At 44.0% G+C, this 18,361-nt stretch overlaps 1 protein-coding gene across 2 annotated transcripts in view; it reads left to right on the forward strand.

Annotated features, from left to right (window-relative positions):
• The window catches only part of BCL2 (BCL2 apoptosis regulator), a 230,546-nt gene extending 212,566 nt beyond the window's left edge, over nucleotides 1-17,980 (forward strand). The window contains exons 4-6 of one of the 2 annotated variants that reach the window (XR_015727580.1): nucleotides 1,775-8,778; nucleotides 13,428-13,611; nucleotides 16,781-17,980. The gene's annotated coding sequence lies outside the window, so the exon portion shown is untranslated. The remainder of the gene's footprint in view (nucleotides 1-1,774; nucleotides 8,779-13,427; nucleotides 13,612-16,780) is intronic. The other variant, XR_015727581.1, reaches the window with a different exon arrangement.
• The last annotated feature ends 381 nt before the right edge of the window (nucleotides 17,981-18,361 follow it).

Genomic DNA, 18,361 nt, shown 5'->3' on the forward strand with positions numbered 1-18,361 from the left:
CTTTTGATGAGTGGAAATGTCTAATTTTGGTAATATCAAAGTTATCAGTTTTGCTCTTTGATGACTAATGGTTTCTGGGGGTTTTATCTGAGAAATCTTTGCCTGCCACAAGATCATAAAGAGAGAGTCCTGTATTTTCTTCCATTACCTTATAGTCTGGATTTTATATTCAGGTCTGTAATTCAGCACAAATTTATTTTTATTTGTGAAGTGAGGTGGAGGTTGGGGTTCATTTTTTCCCTATCATGTCTGCTCTTCAGCCACATTTGTTGAAAAGACCTTTCACCATTGGACTGACTTGGAAACTTGGTTAAAAATCCGTCAGCTGTCTGTGGGGGGTCTATTTCTAGAGTCATTAACCTGTAATTTCTGAGCAACACACTCATCTAAAGAGTGGGCCTTTCAAGATTTCCTTACCCTTGGCCTGTATTTTAAAGGGACTAAGAGAGAATGCTTGGTTTTGAGAAAATAAAGCACATACTTGTTGAATTATAGTTCTTTGGGGGAAATATTTTCAAACACCATAAGTAAGCAGCATGGCAAGCATAAATCTCTCTCCTCAAATAAAATGAAGGACCTGCATGTTTTATTTTCTAATGAAAATTCAATTTGCCTTTGAGACCTTATACCTCCTTTTTACCATGCTGGTAAGAAGACCATTTCAAATCTTTCCTGATATTTTCCCTCCCCAGGGTTGTAAAAGAATCTTTTTTCAGGGGCGCCTGGGTGGCACAGCGGTTAAGCGTCTGCCTTCGGCTCAGGGCGTGATCCCGGCGTTATGGGATGGAGCCCCACATCAGGCTCCTCCGCTGTGAGCCTGCTTCTTCCTCTCCCACTCCCCCTGCTTGTGTTCCCTCTCTCGCTGGCTGTCTATCTCTGTCGAATAAATAAATAAAATCTTTAAAAAAAAAAAAGAATCTTTTTTCATGAGGTTGAAAAATTATGGGAGGAGAGGAGGTCATGGTGGGAAGTGGGACCTTTACTTTCCTGTCTATTAAGGGATCAATGATATCCTGAAGGATCAAACCTGAACATTCCTTTAAAGGTGAGTTGGAGTGAGATAGAGGTTGGGGTTCATTTTTTTCCATATAGGTATCCAGTTGGTCTAGGTCCTGTGCCAGACGGAACACAGGGATCTCTGTGTACGTTGAGAGTCTCTGAACCTCCATAGGCTGCCCCCTGCTGCCATTCCCCTCCGAGGTTTTGTCAACTCCTTGGGTGGTGGTAGCTTCTATGCAGTATGGCAGTGGATCTCTGATATTTTTGCGTGCCTGATAAATTTCCCTTTCTTCCAGCAACAGCACTTCGATTTCTCTTTGGGAAACCACCCCTCCCCACCCAGAATATATGGGGTTAATAAGTGATTGATTGAGCTCCTGACCCAAGATTTCAGCCAATCCTAAGCACTGAAAGTCAGCCCCTGGGATTCCTCTATGGGAATTTGTGTCTGCTGGGCTTCAGTATGGTGCACTGTAGACTTTTCCTTAGCGGGTTCTCCTCCATGGAGGGAATCTGACTGAGAGTGAAGTCAGCTCAGTGAGCAACCAAGCCATGAGAGAGATCCGAAGACACCAAGTCCTTCTGAGCAGCAGAGTCCAGCCATGTCTGAAGCTAGATCCACAATTTCGTGAGCCATTAAATTCTCAACTGTCAGCCTATTTAAATTGGAGTCTGTAATTGCAGTGGAAGGAGTCCTGGTATACGACAACTTGGGCAGCCCAGCAACCTCTGCCCTTCCCATTCTAGGGCTCTCTCTCTCTCCTTTTCCACACAGATACCACTTCTAAGCCCGCTTCCGGCCCAGGCTCCTCGGGAAGAGCAGTAGCCAAGAAGTTGTCTTGAAGGAGTTCCCACTTTCTTACCTGCCGTGACTATCTGCTGGGAATAAGGGTAAGGAAAAGTCAAAGTGAGGATAAACATAAATTAGTGTCTCAGGATGCCCCTCTGCCATGTAGATCTCTTTCTGTGTCCTGCTTGCTTATCACTGATAAGTGTTCTCACCGTCCTTCCCTATCCATTGGCCCTTCCCCCCCAGGAAGCCTATTTTCAAACCAATTTAATACATAAATCACTTACTTTGTGCCCAGTGACTGTTTGGAATCATAAAACATAGCGTGTAATGAAAGAGAATTTGGGACCAGGACAGAGTAAGTGAGGGGGCCTGGGTCCAGAGGACAAAGGGCAGGAAGTCAACACTTCACATTGGAAGCAGGTGATGATGCCATTGACTGAGTCCTTCAGGGACGAGGAGGGACCGGCCTGGGTAATGGGGAGACAGTCAGGTGAGAGACCTCTCAGCTCCGGATTCTGAAGGAGAAGAGTTGAGGGTCCATTAAATTATAGAACCTCTTTGTTAGAGCCTGAGTGATGATCTAATCTGACCCAGCTTTTGAGTAAAATTATATCCAACCCTAAACCTCAGTTTCACAGTTTAATAAACGAGAGAACGAGGCCGATAGTTCCCACAAGAGGCAGGGGTCAGGGATGCCCCTGGAGGTCCTTCAGGGTCTGCCGACCAGAGGAACGCTGTTCTTAGCCCTTTCATTAATTCTGCTTACTCATTAAGATTTGTACAAACAAAAATCAAAATAAGTTTGAAAACCCAAGGATTAGTTTACTTCCCATGCAGCGTTAACATAATTTCTGTCTTCTTTTGAGCCCCATCTGCCCCCCCACTCCCCACCCCTACCTCAAAACTTGGATTTAAGTTCCCTCTTCCAGTTCCCTACCCATCATTGTTCGCCAAGACTCAGAACCCAGATCTTGGCCCTTTTTCCCCATTGTCTGCTTTCCTGCTTTTGGGACATCGCCTTTCGTTTCTGGGCCAAAGACACCTAAACCTGTCAGTTCAGCCTGACCTGTATTCCATGCTTCGGCCCAGCGTCTCTTGCTGCCTGTAGGACCTTTCTGCCTGGATGCTTTGCCCCCAGCTCTTCCACCAGAAAGAACAGAAGAAACTCGAGCTACCCCACTCGGTAGCAGAAAATCAGCCTCTGGGAAACATAATAATAGTGGCTGCCATGGGAGGGCTAGAAATACTTGTTGCTTGACTGTACCTCTTTTAATGTAATGAATATTAGCTGATTTTATAAAAATAACAATAATTTGAAACCAATTATGATTAAACAGAAAAAAATAATCTGGAACTTTTCAGGGTTTAAATGCTTTTTATTTCCTCCTAATTTATTTTTAACCTGCTTTGCTTATTCAGGAATGCGTTCATGAAATTTTAGAATTGGCAAAAATGGAGTATTGCAAGTTACCAGTTTGCATTTTAAAAGTTTTTGTGCATAATATGAAACACCTTTTATAATTTATTTAAGCAGTCTGCTGTTGTTAGATTTTGAGTTGTTTCCAACTAAACTCCTATTGTTGGACATTTTGGTTGCTTCCAACTTGGCCCTCACAAACCAACACAAAACCAGAATGACTGGATGAAAATAAATTATAATAAAGGAGATGGGGGGAAAGGAGGAAAACAACCAGAGAAATTCTGGAAAAAAATGGACCAAATTGCTTGAAGAAATAAAAGTTTTAAAAAATGCCCTTTTGTGGAGAAAATTTGCCAATATTTGTAAAAAAAAAAAAAAACCAACATAAAACCAACAGTGATTAGAGATTATTCATTTTCAACCAAATTATTAGCACTTTTAGAAATTGCCTCAACTACGTTGTTTTAAACAAAAGCGTGTGTGTGTCCCCTTCTGGACCAACGCTTGTGTAGCTACTTAGGGTGTTCGTGACCGTCCAAGGCTATAAGCTGAAAGAGTGCTCGCCTTCATATTTGCACAATTGCGTTCTACAACCCAGTGCCTTTTTCTCAAATCTCAGATCTGGTGGTGGTCCTGAGTTGTTGCTGACCCGTCTGCCAACAGCGCGACATCTCCCTGGGCCTCACTCCCATCCCCTTCTCCTCCGGGTTGATCAGCAGTCCCACGTGGCCTGTGCAGAAGGGGTAGGAAGGGTGGTTGGGCTCCAGCATCCAAAATGTGCCAGGGACGTGTGAGAGATGGAAAGCCACTCTGAAAAGAAGTGGTTTGCTCCTGCTCGCAGTCCATCCTCAAAATAGTAAGAGGATGCTTCATATTTTTCAAACGGAAACGGTCACAGCAGCCAGTGGCTCTGGTCCCAGCATCCGCCACGTTGGTCTTGACTTTGACAAGCCTTAACCGATCTTCCTGCAGTCTTCCGAAACAGGACCGAGTCTCCGTTCAGAGGAGAAATTAGAACAAGACTCAGCTGCGTGTATTTGTCCATAAAGCCACTATTAGAGTCCTGTTTCCAAGGGAGGCAGAGTCACTTCTGGCACCTAAAGTTGCTTATCTGGTTCCTTAGAGCTGCAACATTAAATCCTTTCTCAAGCATGAATCAAACCGTCAAGCATTCTTTATGTCTGCTGCCAGGAACAAAGGTGAAAACCGGCCCAGGTGAGTTCCTCAGAACATACTCCGTCCTTCAGGCCAACTACAGCCTGGCTTAGCTCGTCCCTCGACGGCAGCGTGTGATTTTTCTTTTATTATGGATGCTTTGGCAGAACCATTTGAAAGTTTCGGACATCATGACAGTCACCCTTAATATTTCAGCAACCATCTACCACAAAGGACATCCTCCAGTACCACAACACTGTTACCACACTGAGGAAAACTAACGTTAATTTAATAATATCTGATGTACAGTGATAGTCAACTACCACAAGAGTCTCTTATAAAATGTCTTTTAGGGGCGCTTGGGTGGCTCAGTTGGTCAAGCAGCCGACTCTTGGTTTCGGCTCAGGTCAGGATCTCAGGGTCATGAGATTGAGCCCTGCGTCGTGCCCCACATTGCATCGGGCTCCCCGATAAGTGCAGAGTCTGCTTCTCTCCCTCTGCCCCTCCCCCTGCTTGCACTGTCTCTCTCTCTCTAATATAAATAAATAAATCTTTAATATATATATATATATAATGTGTATGTGTATATATATATATATATATAGAAAATGTCTTTCATCACTGTAAGAAATTTCATCATAGAGCTGTGGTTCATGCATGGCCTTTGGTGGTCATGTCTCTTATAGTCTCAAAAAATGTTGACATAGAATAGTCCCTCTAGCTTTTTGTTCTGTCGTCTTTGTCTGTTTTACATTACTTGATTTTTTTTTTTTTTTATTTACACCAACTGTCTTGTAGAATCTCCCGCATCCTGGACCTGTCTGACCGTTCCCTGATGACTAGACTCAGGTTAAACATTTTGGGCTAGAAGTGCGTACAGGTGATGGATGCTGGGCGCCCACTGCATCCTACCAGAAGGCAGGTAACGTTCGGCCAGCCCAGTGCTAAGTTCGATCGCTCTGGAGCCAACTTCTTTTTAAAACATAAAATTAAACCACAGTGTACAAATCTATATTTTCTAATTGCCTCTCTGTACAACGAAAGCCCAGTGTATCTTTCAAAACAATCTTCATGAACAGCAGCTCTTGTGATTTATTTTTTTTAGTTCAGCCATAAATAGTAAGGCTTCTCCATTACTGGAGGGGGTGCTTGAGAAGCCTGTGAACTAATGTTGGTTATCTTTCACAGAATCTGGAATCTCTTTTACCAAGACCAAAACCAAACCAAACCAAAGCAGCGCTTTGCACACAGAAAAACCCAATCCTCGTATGAGTTTTCAAGCCAGATTCCAAACTGAGACAGATCGCTAAGGAACAGGAGGCAGTGGGGTTGCAAATGTGGCCTCCGTCCTTGGTCCAGAGGGTCATGGGCTACCTCGCCCGGGCTCGCCTCACTCTCATGATGGGAGTCCTGTACCTGCTGCCAGTCATGCCCACCCAGGAGACCCAGGACTGAGGTGCTGCCTATATTTTGAAAATCAGTTCAACAGACTTCACTCCTGCCGGCTGAGAAACAAGGCCACCTCCAGCCCCAAAGCAGGCTGTGGCCTTGTACTGAGTTGTATTAGGAAGAACTGGAGGGTGGGGGAGGAAAAGATTTTTTTCAATGCACTCTGAAATGGCTAGAATCCTTGTTGACATTTTAGACTTAAAGAACCATTTTCAGGAAGAGACATCATTTTCTTACGATTTTGAGTTTGATCAGCGCTTTTTATGATCAGCTCTACAGAGGAGATGTTTCCTGTTTGGGCAGCCATTTCCAGACTTCTAGCATCTCTTCCTAAATGCAGACCTAGTTCTGTCAAACTTGATGGATATTCCAGTCCACACAGCTTCTTATCACCACTTTTCATTTTGGGGAGATGCTCTGCTGATAAGAAAATGGGCTGAACATTCAATCGATAATAGTGACATAAATATTCTCTCGTTGTATAAATAAACCTGCTTTTACGTGAACTATATTTTCAACTTCTGGCAGCAGCAACTTTAGCAAATACCCTTGTGGGAAATACCCACAATAAATATTAAACTGGAAAAGAGTTTTGTGGACTGAAGTCTCGCTCCGTGAAGTCACAGAAGACAGATCTTATTTAAAATCCGTTTTGAGCTGCTGTTCCTGGTGGCAAGGTAATAAATTGCCTTACTAATTGAACTTGAGATTCACCTCTCAATTATGAATCGAATTGCGGAACCAAAGGACAGGCAGGTAAAAGTGAGATGATGAGCAGTCATGTTGAAACGAAGACATCCTTTGTTCCGTCATTTGTGGGCATGAGAGCTTCACGTCCTTTGTCAATCGCCCCGGCAGTGTGTGAGCATAGCAACCTCAGAGCATCTCAGGGTTGTGCTTAGAGGAGAGAGACAACAGAGGAGAGGGAGAGGGAGAGAGATTCTTCTTTCACTGGATTTCCCTTTATTATATTACATGAGAAAACCGTCTTCATGTGACAGAATAAATTCTAGGAGCTTGTGTTGAGGGACGCTGGATGCAGTGGTGGTAAATAACTATATAATTGAAATCGCCTCGCTTTATATTACCTTAGAAGGGGCTTGTTCTGGACCGGGTCCGGATTTATTGAGACAGATGATACCCTGATACCCCTGGGTGTAAATCACTTTGTAAAAGTAAATCAGGCAGTTTCCATAATTCCCGTAGGCCTTGGGGTATAGTTTAATACACTAAACCAGAATTTACTATTAAGGGGGACCCTTGGGGTGACTTTTTCCTGGGGAATCGTCTTCTCATTGGGAGACTCATTCATTAGGCTACAATAAAGAAGCCTCCCACCTTCTATCTGCCCTTGTCATCTCTCATTTATCCAAAAGGGGAATGTTCAGGCTCCAGCTTTGGGAGGCAGCAAGTCGGGGTCTTGTGTTTCTGGCACAAGGAGATGTTGTCTGTTCTCTGGAACACAGAGGAGACACCACAAGGAGGACGCCATCTCTCTCAGCCCCGGATCCAGCAGGATTTGCCTCCCCCCCCCCCCCCCCCCGCTTTTAATCAGCTGGGCTCTGTCTGACAGTTTGAAGAAAGGCCAGCTTGAGACCCTGGCACTCAGGTTCCTTATGAAGTTTTGCATATCAAACACTGCTTCTGTAAGACATTCCTCCAAGACTGTTTTTCTGAGACCTTTAATTTGCATTTCTCTTTGATTTAGGATGTGACCATGTTTTCAATGTCTTAAGTCATATTTCTTATTTACAGAAATCATAACCAAGTGTGCACTCAATCCTCAGTTGTTAACATGAAGGAGTAGAAATGGGGGGAGGGTGAGGTGGAGATGCTGTTAGTTCCGTATTTATAAAATGGGGTCTTGAAATTAAGCAGATCCATTTAAGAATAGGTGGCTTGAGTTTATTTAAAATGTAATTACTTTTGGCCTTTGTGATTTTGTTCCTCTTTCACAGACGAAGACAAGAATTCCGCGAACAATGCCGGTCGTGGAACCTAATATGCAGGAAAGGTTTGGGGCGGTTCCAGGTGAAATTAAATCGCATAAGCCATCTCCGAGCTTCTTTCTCGAGTTTGTAGTTTCTCGTTTCCTTCTGCTGTGGTTCTGCGGCTCTGCTCCATTCGGAGCCGGTGTCGTTTGCCGCTCTGGTGACCGATCTCGTAATCGCTCTGTAATCCTTCCACACCTACATTCTTCCATCTCAGTGTTAAGTCAACAGGATTTAGACAGCCTTTCTCCGGTGCCTCTTTTTCCCTTCTCACGGCTCTACTGTTTTACTTTCGAATTTAATGTCTTCTTTCTAGCAGTTGCTCACTACATAACTCAGACCCCTCGGGATTGCACACTCACGTTCCCCGTGAGATCAAAGGTCCCAGTTTTATTGAAAAGTCCCAGGGAGCATGTCCTTGAGCAACAGTAAGGGGGCGGTAAGTTTGCCAGAGTTGTGAGTTGTCCTGTATTGTGTTAGAAAATTGATCTCGGGTGCGCCTGGGTGGCGCAGTCGTTAAGCATCTGCCTTCGGCTCAGGGCGTGATCCCGGCGTCCCAGGATCGAGTCCCACATAGGGCTCCTCGGCTGGGAGCCTGCTTCTTCCTCTCCCTCTCCCCTGCTGTGTTCCCTCTCTCGCCGGCTGTCTGTCACATAAATAAATAAAATCTTAAAAAAAAAAAGAAAAGAAAAAGAAAATTGGTCTCGATTATAATGGAGATGTTCAAGAAGTAGCAAAGGGTCCAGAAAATGAAGCTCCGAAGTCCTAAAATCAAGCTCTGAGTTGTGAATGTGTCAGAATTATCCCCACACCCGGTGGTACCCTGGCCACCATGTCCTATCCTGTCCCCTTTCAGGAGCTGTGCAAACCTGGGACGGACTGTGGACAGAACAGCCTGAATGGAGCTCTCCTCTTCCCGTGGTTGGTGTCCTCTGTTCGAGTCCCACAAGAGCGGTGAGAAACCTAGCCAGGTAAGCAAAAAGATGCCCACTCCTTAAGAACATTCTCTGGAGAGACACACCAGAGACCGGGAATGGCATCAGCCACTCATTCACCAAAAGCAGAAGAAATCCAGGAAACCAGCTCACCCACGGTGCTAGCGATTAAGAAATAGCACTTACAGGTTTATGGGGCAGAGTGGGGTGCACATATATGTACTGAATTTGTACATACATACAGACAAAAATATATGTTTATGCATACAATTACATATACACATATACACATAACTTGGGCAGGGAGGCCTTCAAGCCTGAGCAAAGAACTCTGGCATCACATTGAGGGCTCCTGGCAAGTGGCCCCACGTGTGTTCTCCCAGCTTCTCTGTGTCCAGCGTGAACCCACTGGCCACAGACTACTTATGCAGGCAGTTCTCAAGTTACACTCCGTTGACTCTCAGCTCTGCAGCTCACTAACCTCCGGTTCCTCATCCATAAAATGGGCACAACGTGAGTTATATTGCGTAAGCCGTATTATTAGCAACCTCATCAAATGAGAAAATACATGTAATAGACTTAACACCTAGAAAACACTCAACCAGTTGCTAGTTATATTACTGATTATTATACTCCCTTCTTAGCCTTTGTCCATTGGTAACAATAGACTTGTAAGTGGGAATCTTCTGTATAAAGTACAGAGTCTTGTGACCCAGGATTTTTGTCTTCTACGTCCTTTATTCTTAGTCAAATGCAATAGAACATGGAAATTTAACTAAACATCAGTTATTAAATGACCAAAACACCAGGGCAAACTTTTGGAAAGTTATAAAACTTTTTACCAGTTCTAAATAAAAATATCCTTAAGACTTATAATGGTTTGGCAATTCCTGAGAAAAGGTGACAATTTTAAAGTAGAGTACCACAATGTAAATGCCAGATACTCAATGCATATATTTTAGATATAAAAAGGTAAATTAAGAAGTAAAAAAGAACTAGATAATATCGTAAGTTTTTCTTTTAAAAAAGTCAGTTGGTTCTAAAAAATGTCCAGGTTGGTTTTTCTCAATCTGGATGCCAGCCATTTCCATGGGGTTGATAAGATACAGATTTGGGGCTGCAGGACCAGGCTTCCGCAGGCTGATCCAAGGGGCTGTGGGGGGCTGAGGGCTGTGTCGTCAAGGTGGATCTTCGCAGGTCGGGTGGTTTGGAAAGTGTGTTCACGTGGTGTATCCACTCTGATGGCTCAAACCTCCCAGCAGTTAGGGACTTGGGGATCCGTTTGTGATGCTGCAGACCCGGCTGCTGAGTTCAGCAGCTCCTTTGCTCTAGGTGCTTGACTTTGTCATTAAGATGATATTTTTCTGGGACGCTTGGGTGCCTCAGTTGGTTGAGCATCTGACACTTGGTTTCAGCTCCGGTCATGATCTCAGGGTCGTGAGATGGAGCCCCGAGTCCAGCTCCGTGCTCAGTGCAGTCTGCTTGGGATTCTCTCCCTCTCCCTCTGCCTGTCTCCCACTCATTCTCTCTCTCTCTCTCTCAAATAAATAAACAAATAAAATATTTTTTAAAAATGATATTTTTCTGATTTAAAATGTTAAGTGAGAGGCACCTGGGTGGCTCAGTTGGTTAAGCATCTGACTCTTGATTTCGGCTCATGTCCTGATCTCAGGGTCGTAAGATCGAGCCCCACGTTGGGCTCCCCACTGAGCATGGAGCCTGCTTAGGATTCTCTCTCTCCCTCTCCCTCTGCCCCATCACCCTGTCCCTCTCTTAAAAAAAAAAAAAAGTTAGGTGAAAATAGGGGAAGTACAAGTAAGTGCAAGGAAAGTGTTATAAAGTCATTCACAGCCCAGAAATACCACTGTCAACATTTTAATGTTTTAAAATTTTTATTTATTTATTTATTTATTTATTTATTTATTTATTTATTTAAGAGAGGGAGGGAAAGAAAGGAGGGGCAGAGGGAGAAGGAGAGAGAATCTTTTTTTTTTCTTTTTATGATTTTTTATTATGTTAGTCACCATACAGTACATCCCCGGTTTCCGATGTAAAGCTCGATGATTCATTAGCTGCGTATAACACCCAGTGCACCATGCAATACGTGCCCTCCTTACTACCCATCACCGGTCTGTCCCATTCCCCCACGCCCCTCCCCTCTGAGGCCCTCAGTTTGTTTCTCATAGTCCATAGTCTAGGAGAGAGAATCTTAAGCAGACTCTACACTCAGCACTGACCTGAGCCGAAATCAAGTCAGTCACTTAAAATCACTTAACTGACTAAGCCACCCAGGCGCCCCTAAAATTCTTTTTAAAACACATACATATGTATAGTGTGCGTGTGTGTATGATTTTATATACATTTTGTTTTTCAAAAATGGGAATATGCTGTGTGTACTATTTATAGCCTGCTTCTTTTTACTTAATAGTATATTATGAACTCTTTGCCTGTCATGAAATACATTTAACACCTTCTCATGGTTATATATTACACTCCATCTTATGAGAGGTCCGTCATTTCTTTAACCATGTCGGTGTTTCCAGCTTTTTCCTATTTTAAACAGTACCATGGTGTGTACTTCTGTCCATCTTTGTTCTGCACTTTCTGGCTTTTTGATTTCTTTCTGCATACTGCGGGTTGAAGCTCTTCCCTGGCAGGGATGTGGCTCAGTTGAGCCAAATATATGCTTGATCTCAGCAATAAGTGACTCAGGGTTAAGCATGATCTCAGGAATCTCCAAGTGCTGATGTTACAGGTACAATCAAGGCCTAGAAAGCTAAAGACCGGTCAGGCCCGGAACCCTGGGTCTTCCCATACTAAGTGCATGTGAAGGGCCGTTGAGGGTTGGAAACAGGGCAAGCCCACTGGAGCCCGGGCTCAGGCGTCTCTTGACCTTCCTCCTGCCCTCCCCTCAGCTCCTGGGAAATCTGAGAAGGTGCTACAACAAGTTTGTCCAAAAGCCAGTGAAGGAATGACACTTGTTTGACCAAAGCCAAACCTTGGTGGCTTTGCACATGCGTCGGTGCCGTTAATATTGCTTCCCCAGGCTCACAGACTGTAAAATCACCAAAACATGCTTTGAAGCTCCTTTTTGCCTCCTTCCTGGCATGTGGCTGACTGTTCTTCACCACGTCTTCTCGCAAGACTTTCAGAATCAAGCAATTCCTGGCCAAGAAACAAAAAAAGCAGAATCCTTCCATTCCCCAGTGGATTGGGATAAAAACTGGTGGTAAAATTGGGTAGAACTCCAGAAGGAGGCGCTGGAGAAGAGCCAGGCTGGGGCTCTAAGGCGTCATGCGTGAGCTCGCACACATAATCAAGCTGCATGAAGATCTCATGCTCCCAGCCCATCACTCCGTAAACATCCCTCCTCCCTGGCCAGTAGATAGGTTTGATCAGGGAAGTGGTTTTTCTCTGTTACTGTGCCTCTATGCCAGTAGGCCGGTTCAGTAATAAATGTAAGACCTTCCGGCTGTTGTGTTCTGATTTGTGAAGTACTGAATTCCCCATCCTGTCAGATCTCCCATGCACTGACCCATAGAACTTTCCGCAACGATAGAAATGTCCTTTGACATCCAAGTATTTAAAGTGTGGCTAGGGGGTGCCTGCGTGGCTCAGTTGCTTAAGCTCTGTGTTTGGTTCAGGTCGTGATCTCGGGGTTCTGGGATTGAGCCCCAAGGCAGGCTCCCTGCCTAGCAGAGAGTCTGCTTGTCTCCCTCTCTCTGCCCATCACCCCCCCACTCGTGCTCGCTCTCTCTCTCTCTCTCTCAAATAAATAAATTTTTAAAAAACAGGCTTTGATGGGGCATCTGGGTGGCTCAGTTGGCCAAGTGTCTGCCTTCGACTCTGGTCACAATCCCAGGATCCTGGGATCGAGCCCCGTGTTGGGCGCCTGGCTCAGCGGGGAATCTGCTTCTCCCTCTCCCTCTGCCTCTCCCCCTGCTCATGCTCTCCCTCTGTAGCTTTCTGTCTCAAATGAATAAGTAAAATCTTTAAATATAATAAAATAAAATTAAAAAAATATGCTTTGAAGCCCGAGATGAGGCGCAGATAGCTAAATCAGAAAGCTGCCGGCTACCCTCCGAAGGTCTTCAGCGGCAGGTGTGGTGTTCAAAAGCAAGAGCCCCGTTAGCTGGGGCTCCTTCTGGGGGTGCACAGCCTCTTCCTGGGGGGTGGAGGGGGATTTTCCAAATGATCCCAGAGGCGACTCAGGCTCCTGTTTCCCTTGGGCTCGGCGTGAGTGCAGAACCGGCACCAACATGATCTCAGCAGGGCGGACATGCCTGGTGACATCATTTATCAGTGTCAGCAGAGACTTCAGCTGGTGCCTGGTGGTGTCGCTGCCTCTCAGGAACGTAAACCAGTACTTTCCGACTTGGGGTAGGCAGCTCGTGGAAGTCTGAATTGCTTTTAGATCTTTGCAGTTATTGCAAGCCTGGTATTTTTCAAATACCTAATAATACAGTAGTATTTTACATAATTGCCTTCCCTAACATTCGTAGAAAACTATAAATAGTCCTCTTAATATGCACAGAAGTGCTTATATTCCAGATGTTCCCATGGTGAAGGGACTTGAGCTATAATTTCCACCTATTTCAGAAGCACTGAGACACGGAAACTTGACAAGCACATTCTTCTTTTCTTTTGCCTCCCACGGATTCCCACTTCCCCGTCCTCCAAGCCAGTTCAAGACAAGGTGATCTCCCTTCACTGCCGGCCGCAAGGGTGCCTGCGGCGATCCTGGGCCCGTTTAGCTCCTTCCAAAATTAACCTCGAGCAAAACCTTTCTGGGAGAAGTGCTCTAACCTCTGCTCCAGGAGAGAGAAGTTTCATGGTCATTTGCTTTCTTGTTTTCAAAGCCGACTGAAGGTGGGTTGAGTGAAGACTTCCCTGTGTTACTTTATTGGGGTTCCCTATTCTGGATTTCTGGATTTTTCATGCTTCATACAAAACCACGGATATATGAATCTAGCAGTCTGTCTCTACAGTTTGGATTAGAACCTTGACCAATAATATTTTGGACTTTCTTTAGGCTGAACTAAAATTTGTAGTACTGTTTTTTTCAGTGGTCTTTTTGTGTCCTGGAATCAGAGCCTATTTTAAGCATTTGGCCCTAACTTGTATCTCTCAGGGCATTGTAATGCATCTTCCAAGGCACTGTGGACCTGACTGTTCCCCGCCGTGGGCCTGGGGTTGGAGAGGGTCTGGAGGGGGCATGCGGAGCCTCTGGGCCTCATCCCTAACCTTTAGAGGATGGGCAGAAGGGCCGCTCCCTAACCTCCTGGGTTAGGTGTTAGAAACTGTCCGGTAGATCAGGACCAGGAAGATTCCCAAGGAGGTTGGGGATCTGAGGATGCATTTTCATCAGTACAACTCTTGATACCTTTCCCTGGAAGTCTTTGGGGCCCCGCAGCAGTAGACACTCCAGGGTTGGGTTAAGGCAAATGGAGTCCCAAACCCCCAACTTCCCTGGGAATCTGCTTGGTAATGACCTGCCTCAGAAAGGACCAGCTGTCCTTTGCCAGTCTCCCCTTCCAACTGACCTTCCTCCTCCTTACGGAAGAAAAGCACACTTCTCACGTGCGCCTTGGAATGTAAAAACTAGAGTGCCACATCAAGCCAGGGGCAATCTGGCATATTAGTGTTTAATCAGGCATCATAAACGTGCTGTCTCTACGTATTTCTGTTCAAGGGAAGCACAGCTGCCCAGCTGGGAGTTTTATGCCAGATTAAGTGTTTGGATTATTTTAAGGATATCTTCTCTTTTATACCCGGACTATTGGCATAGCACTTGCCATTGGACAGAAAGTGAGCGAGGAGGAAAATAGGTAGTGGGAACAGGGCTCCACGCTTTCTTTCTGTTGTTCTCTGTGAAGTGATCCCAGAGACACATCTGAACACATTCACTGGAATTGAGGAAAGAAGGCAAATTCTTTCTAACAGAAAGCTGAAGTCTAATTTGGCTGATTGATTGGACAATGAGGACTGACTTTGTCAATTCATTTATATGACAGCCATCTTTTGTAAATTAAATGAGCCAAATGGTTGCTCCCACGTCCCAGATAAATAGGTTTAAAGTCCTTGATGAGGTAAGAGCATTTTATCAAAAATACCCTGTTGGTAAAGGCATAGTGAAATTAACAGTGTTTCGACTTTTAAACATCTTGTTGGTAATATTGGGTGAAATAAAATGCCTAAGTGAAGGAATAATGGATATAATTAATCATCCTTTACTAAGTCTTTACTAGAACCTGTTTGGTTTTATTTTCCCAAAATTGAGAAACTAAATGACTCTGATGATAGAATAACACATTTTTTGTAAATCAGATGGTTTCTTTCTTTCCTTTTTTTTTTTTTTTTTTGGCTTTTAATAAAATTGGAGGAGGACCTAATTGAGTTGTCAAGGGATTAATAAAAGTAATTTTTGAAGATGGATTAGTATGTGATTTTTTGAAATATCCCTTGGAAGGAGTTCAAGAACGGAGTGCCATTGGTGTATTAAAATGCCTGCTATTTATTTATCAGAGTTGTAGAACTTACATACGTAAGAATGAAAACCGGGAATAGAATTGAAGCCAAACACTGGCTCGCTCCAGCAACCGGTAATGTTCATCTATGGACGAATCCATCTCTCGAAGAGGGGCATTTCCAGGAGCATTCTACTTTTATATGTACTAATTATAGATCAGCATTTGAAATATATTTATGGTGTTTTGATCAATTGTGAACTAATAATAGTTGTGGCAATAAGTCAATCCAGATGAAAAGGAATGCTTAGTAACTTATCAACACTAGAAATTTAGAGAGTTTAAGATTCCAGCGTATATCCTAGACATAGATCACCTAGACATAGGCCCTAGACACCTAGGTCGGTGTCAGAGAAGCCCAGTAGGGTCATCAGTTACTGCCATGGAGCATACACATATTACATGGGGTAAAATTCTGTGGGAGAAGCAGAACGGAAATGTGGGTTCAAGGAGAAAATGGAATGATACGGCTGTTCTAAGAATTAAACAAGAGTGGCTCACATCCTTTTTAAATGAATGATGGAGGTTTTCGACTTTTCTGGTATTTACACTTCATCGTGTATATTTAGAAGAGTTCTGTAACCATCTGTTTTTCAAATGCCAGTGTTTACAGCACACTGGAAAGCCTATCTTTTGTGACTGTTGTAACTTATGATGAAAATTTTGAATGTCAACTGAAAAATGTGTGAGAGGGAATCTAGTTTTGTTAGGTTTGAATTATTCTATAAGCTTACAAGAGAACATTTCGAAATCCACAGCTGCGGGAGACCCAGGTTTCTTGATAGAAGACAGGACAGTTTTTCTCCCGCCTTTCCCTGAGCTTTGGTTAATAACCAGCCTGTCTCTGGGGGCCACGCGGGACCAGTGTCCCCTTGCCTGCTGTGTGTTTTTAAGCTTGAGCAACCTTTGGGCTCCTTTTAAAGGGAAATATCGTGTGGATCCCTATTGTTGGCTTACATTGTTTCTCTAGTGATGTTACTTACAAATATAGAGCTCCATTGTAACTCCATAACCCTCACACACAGATTCATAAAAACAAATTTACAATTCAAAAATAAACCACAAACCCAACAAAACTGAAATTTTAGCTAACACAACTGTTGGCATTGCTTGCTAGAGCAGACTTGCTGCTCTCCGTGGGAAAATAGCACTGAATGCTGTGGTCTGGGTTGATTTCCTCGTCCTCCTTTCATTGTGACAAACCACATTCCTGGGGGCCACCGACCGACTCGCTGATGGCCTCGCCTTTTCTCTATTCAACTACTGGGAAAGCTTTGTGGACTGACTCACAGGTAGTGTCACTGGTGATGTCACCAAGTGGTGTCACTGGGCTTCACCTGGTGACAACCCTCCTTTGCAGATCCCACTTTTGTATCAACAGCACACATCACGTGGAATAAGAAGATTCTGTTGGACTCAAGAGCTAAGCTTGCTCATTTGAGCCTTAGGACTTTCCGATACACAAAATGTTGAATTCCTTCATCCTTGACTAGATCTTTTTTCACTTTCAGATGACAAGATTTTACTTTTATGTACAGAACTTCCCAAAGACTCTGAATTGAACTCTGAACCCAAAGGGGATTGAACAGGATGGAGCACTGAACAAGAAGAAAGGAGTTCCAGCTTTAACATTGCACAGCCGGGCTGTGTGATCTTGGGTAACCCACTGTCCCACTCTGAGCCTCAGTTTCCTATTATATCAAATAAGAAGATAGATTCCATGAAATCCAAGGTTCTAAGCTCCCATCATTCTAAAAGTAATAGTCTAATCCCAAGGATAAAATAAGTAAAATGTTTCCTGAGCTCTACAGTTTACAGAGCATCGTCTCCATTGGTTCCTGTAACAATGCTGTGAGGTATTACTATCATTCCCATTTGATGGATGAGACTTTTGTAATATTGAGAAATGAAGTGACAGCTAAAGCTGAGAGGAGACGTGGGAACTTTCTGTCTGGGATGTTGGATTTCTAAATTTTCTCTCAACTCGTTGCCATTTGATTAGAAGAGAAGTTTCTTCCCATCCAGAAACTGCTCTTTGTCCTCACAGCTAGTTGGCTGTGGACTGTGTGGATTATAGGATTCATTCATTCATTAACTCTTGGAACCAGGGTTTATTTACTGGCACATGAGCACAGCATTATTCAAAGTGCTGTGTGGGGATACAAGAGAACACATGAGCATCCCTCCTTCGTGGGCAGCTGGGGAAAATAGCAGACAGCATCTAGGTCTGTTATGCACTGAGAGAGACGGAGGACTTTGAACACTGTCTGGAGCATGGCGGATGAATAAATAAATGAAACAGGCATCACGTAATCGTGACCAACCTCTTCAAGGAGAGTTTCTCTTCTGATGCACCCCTCAAGGCTCGAGCTTCTTCCTCCCCCTCCCTCTTGTAGCACTCAACCGTGCTGTGCTTTTTCTCCTTTAGTTTTAAATTTGTTATCAGAGTCATATATACATAGAGCTAAAAATCAAATCATTCCCAAAGGTTGGGAATAAATCACAGCAATCCTTAACCCCTTCTTGCCCCTTCTTGCACACTAGTTCTGCTGCCTGGAGGCAACCACTTTGAACTCTTTCAGCTGTTGCCTCTGGCAATTACATTACTATGTAATAGGCATACGTGGCTTGTCCTTGATTTATGCATTTTAGATGGTATCTCTTGTCTGTTATGATGGATCACTATTTTAAATTAAATCACATGATTCGGACGACGTGGATATTACTCATTTGGTTTCAAACACTCCATCAGTTCTGTCATTCATCTGTCTTTTATCTTGCCCTGGAGACCTACCATCTCGGGTATTCTGGGGAGTCCCCCTTTCTCAGTCTTGTCCCCCTGAATTCTCCGTCTTCCTGTTTCGGGTTGGCTCTGCCGCTCTTCTGTCTCTCTGAAATTTCTCCTCATGCTTCTTCTGGGTGACATCCACCCTTTCCTGGATCCCACTTCTATGTCTTTCTTGGTTTATGCCTCATCTTTCCAGAGCATAAAGTCCACCCACTTCCTATGACAGAATAAACGGAGAGCAGAGATTCTGAGTCCGTTGCATGTCTGAAAATCTGTTTTGCCTCATATCCAAGTGAGGTGACCA

This window comes from Ursus americanus, chromosome 19 (genome assembly GCF_024610735.1).
Source record: "Ursus americanus isolate L20-20 chromosome 19, mUrsAme1.1.p, whole genome shotgun sequence".
NCBI lineage: Eukaryota > Metazoa > Chordata > Mammalia > Carnivora > Ursidae > Ursus > Ursus americanus.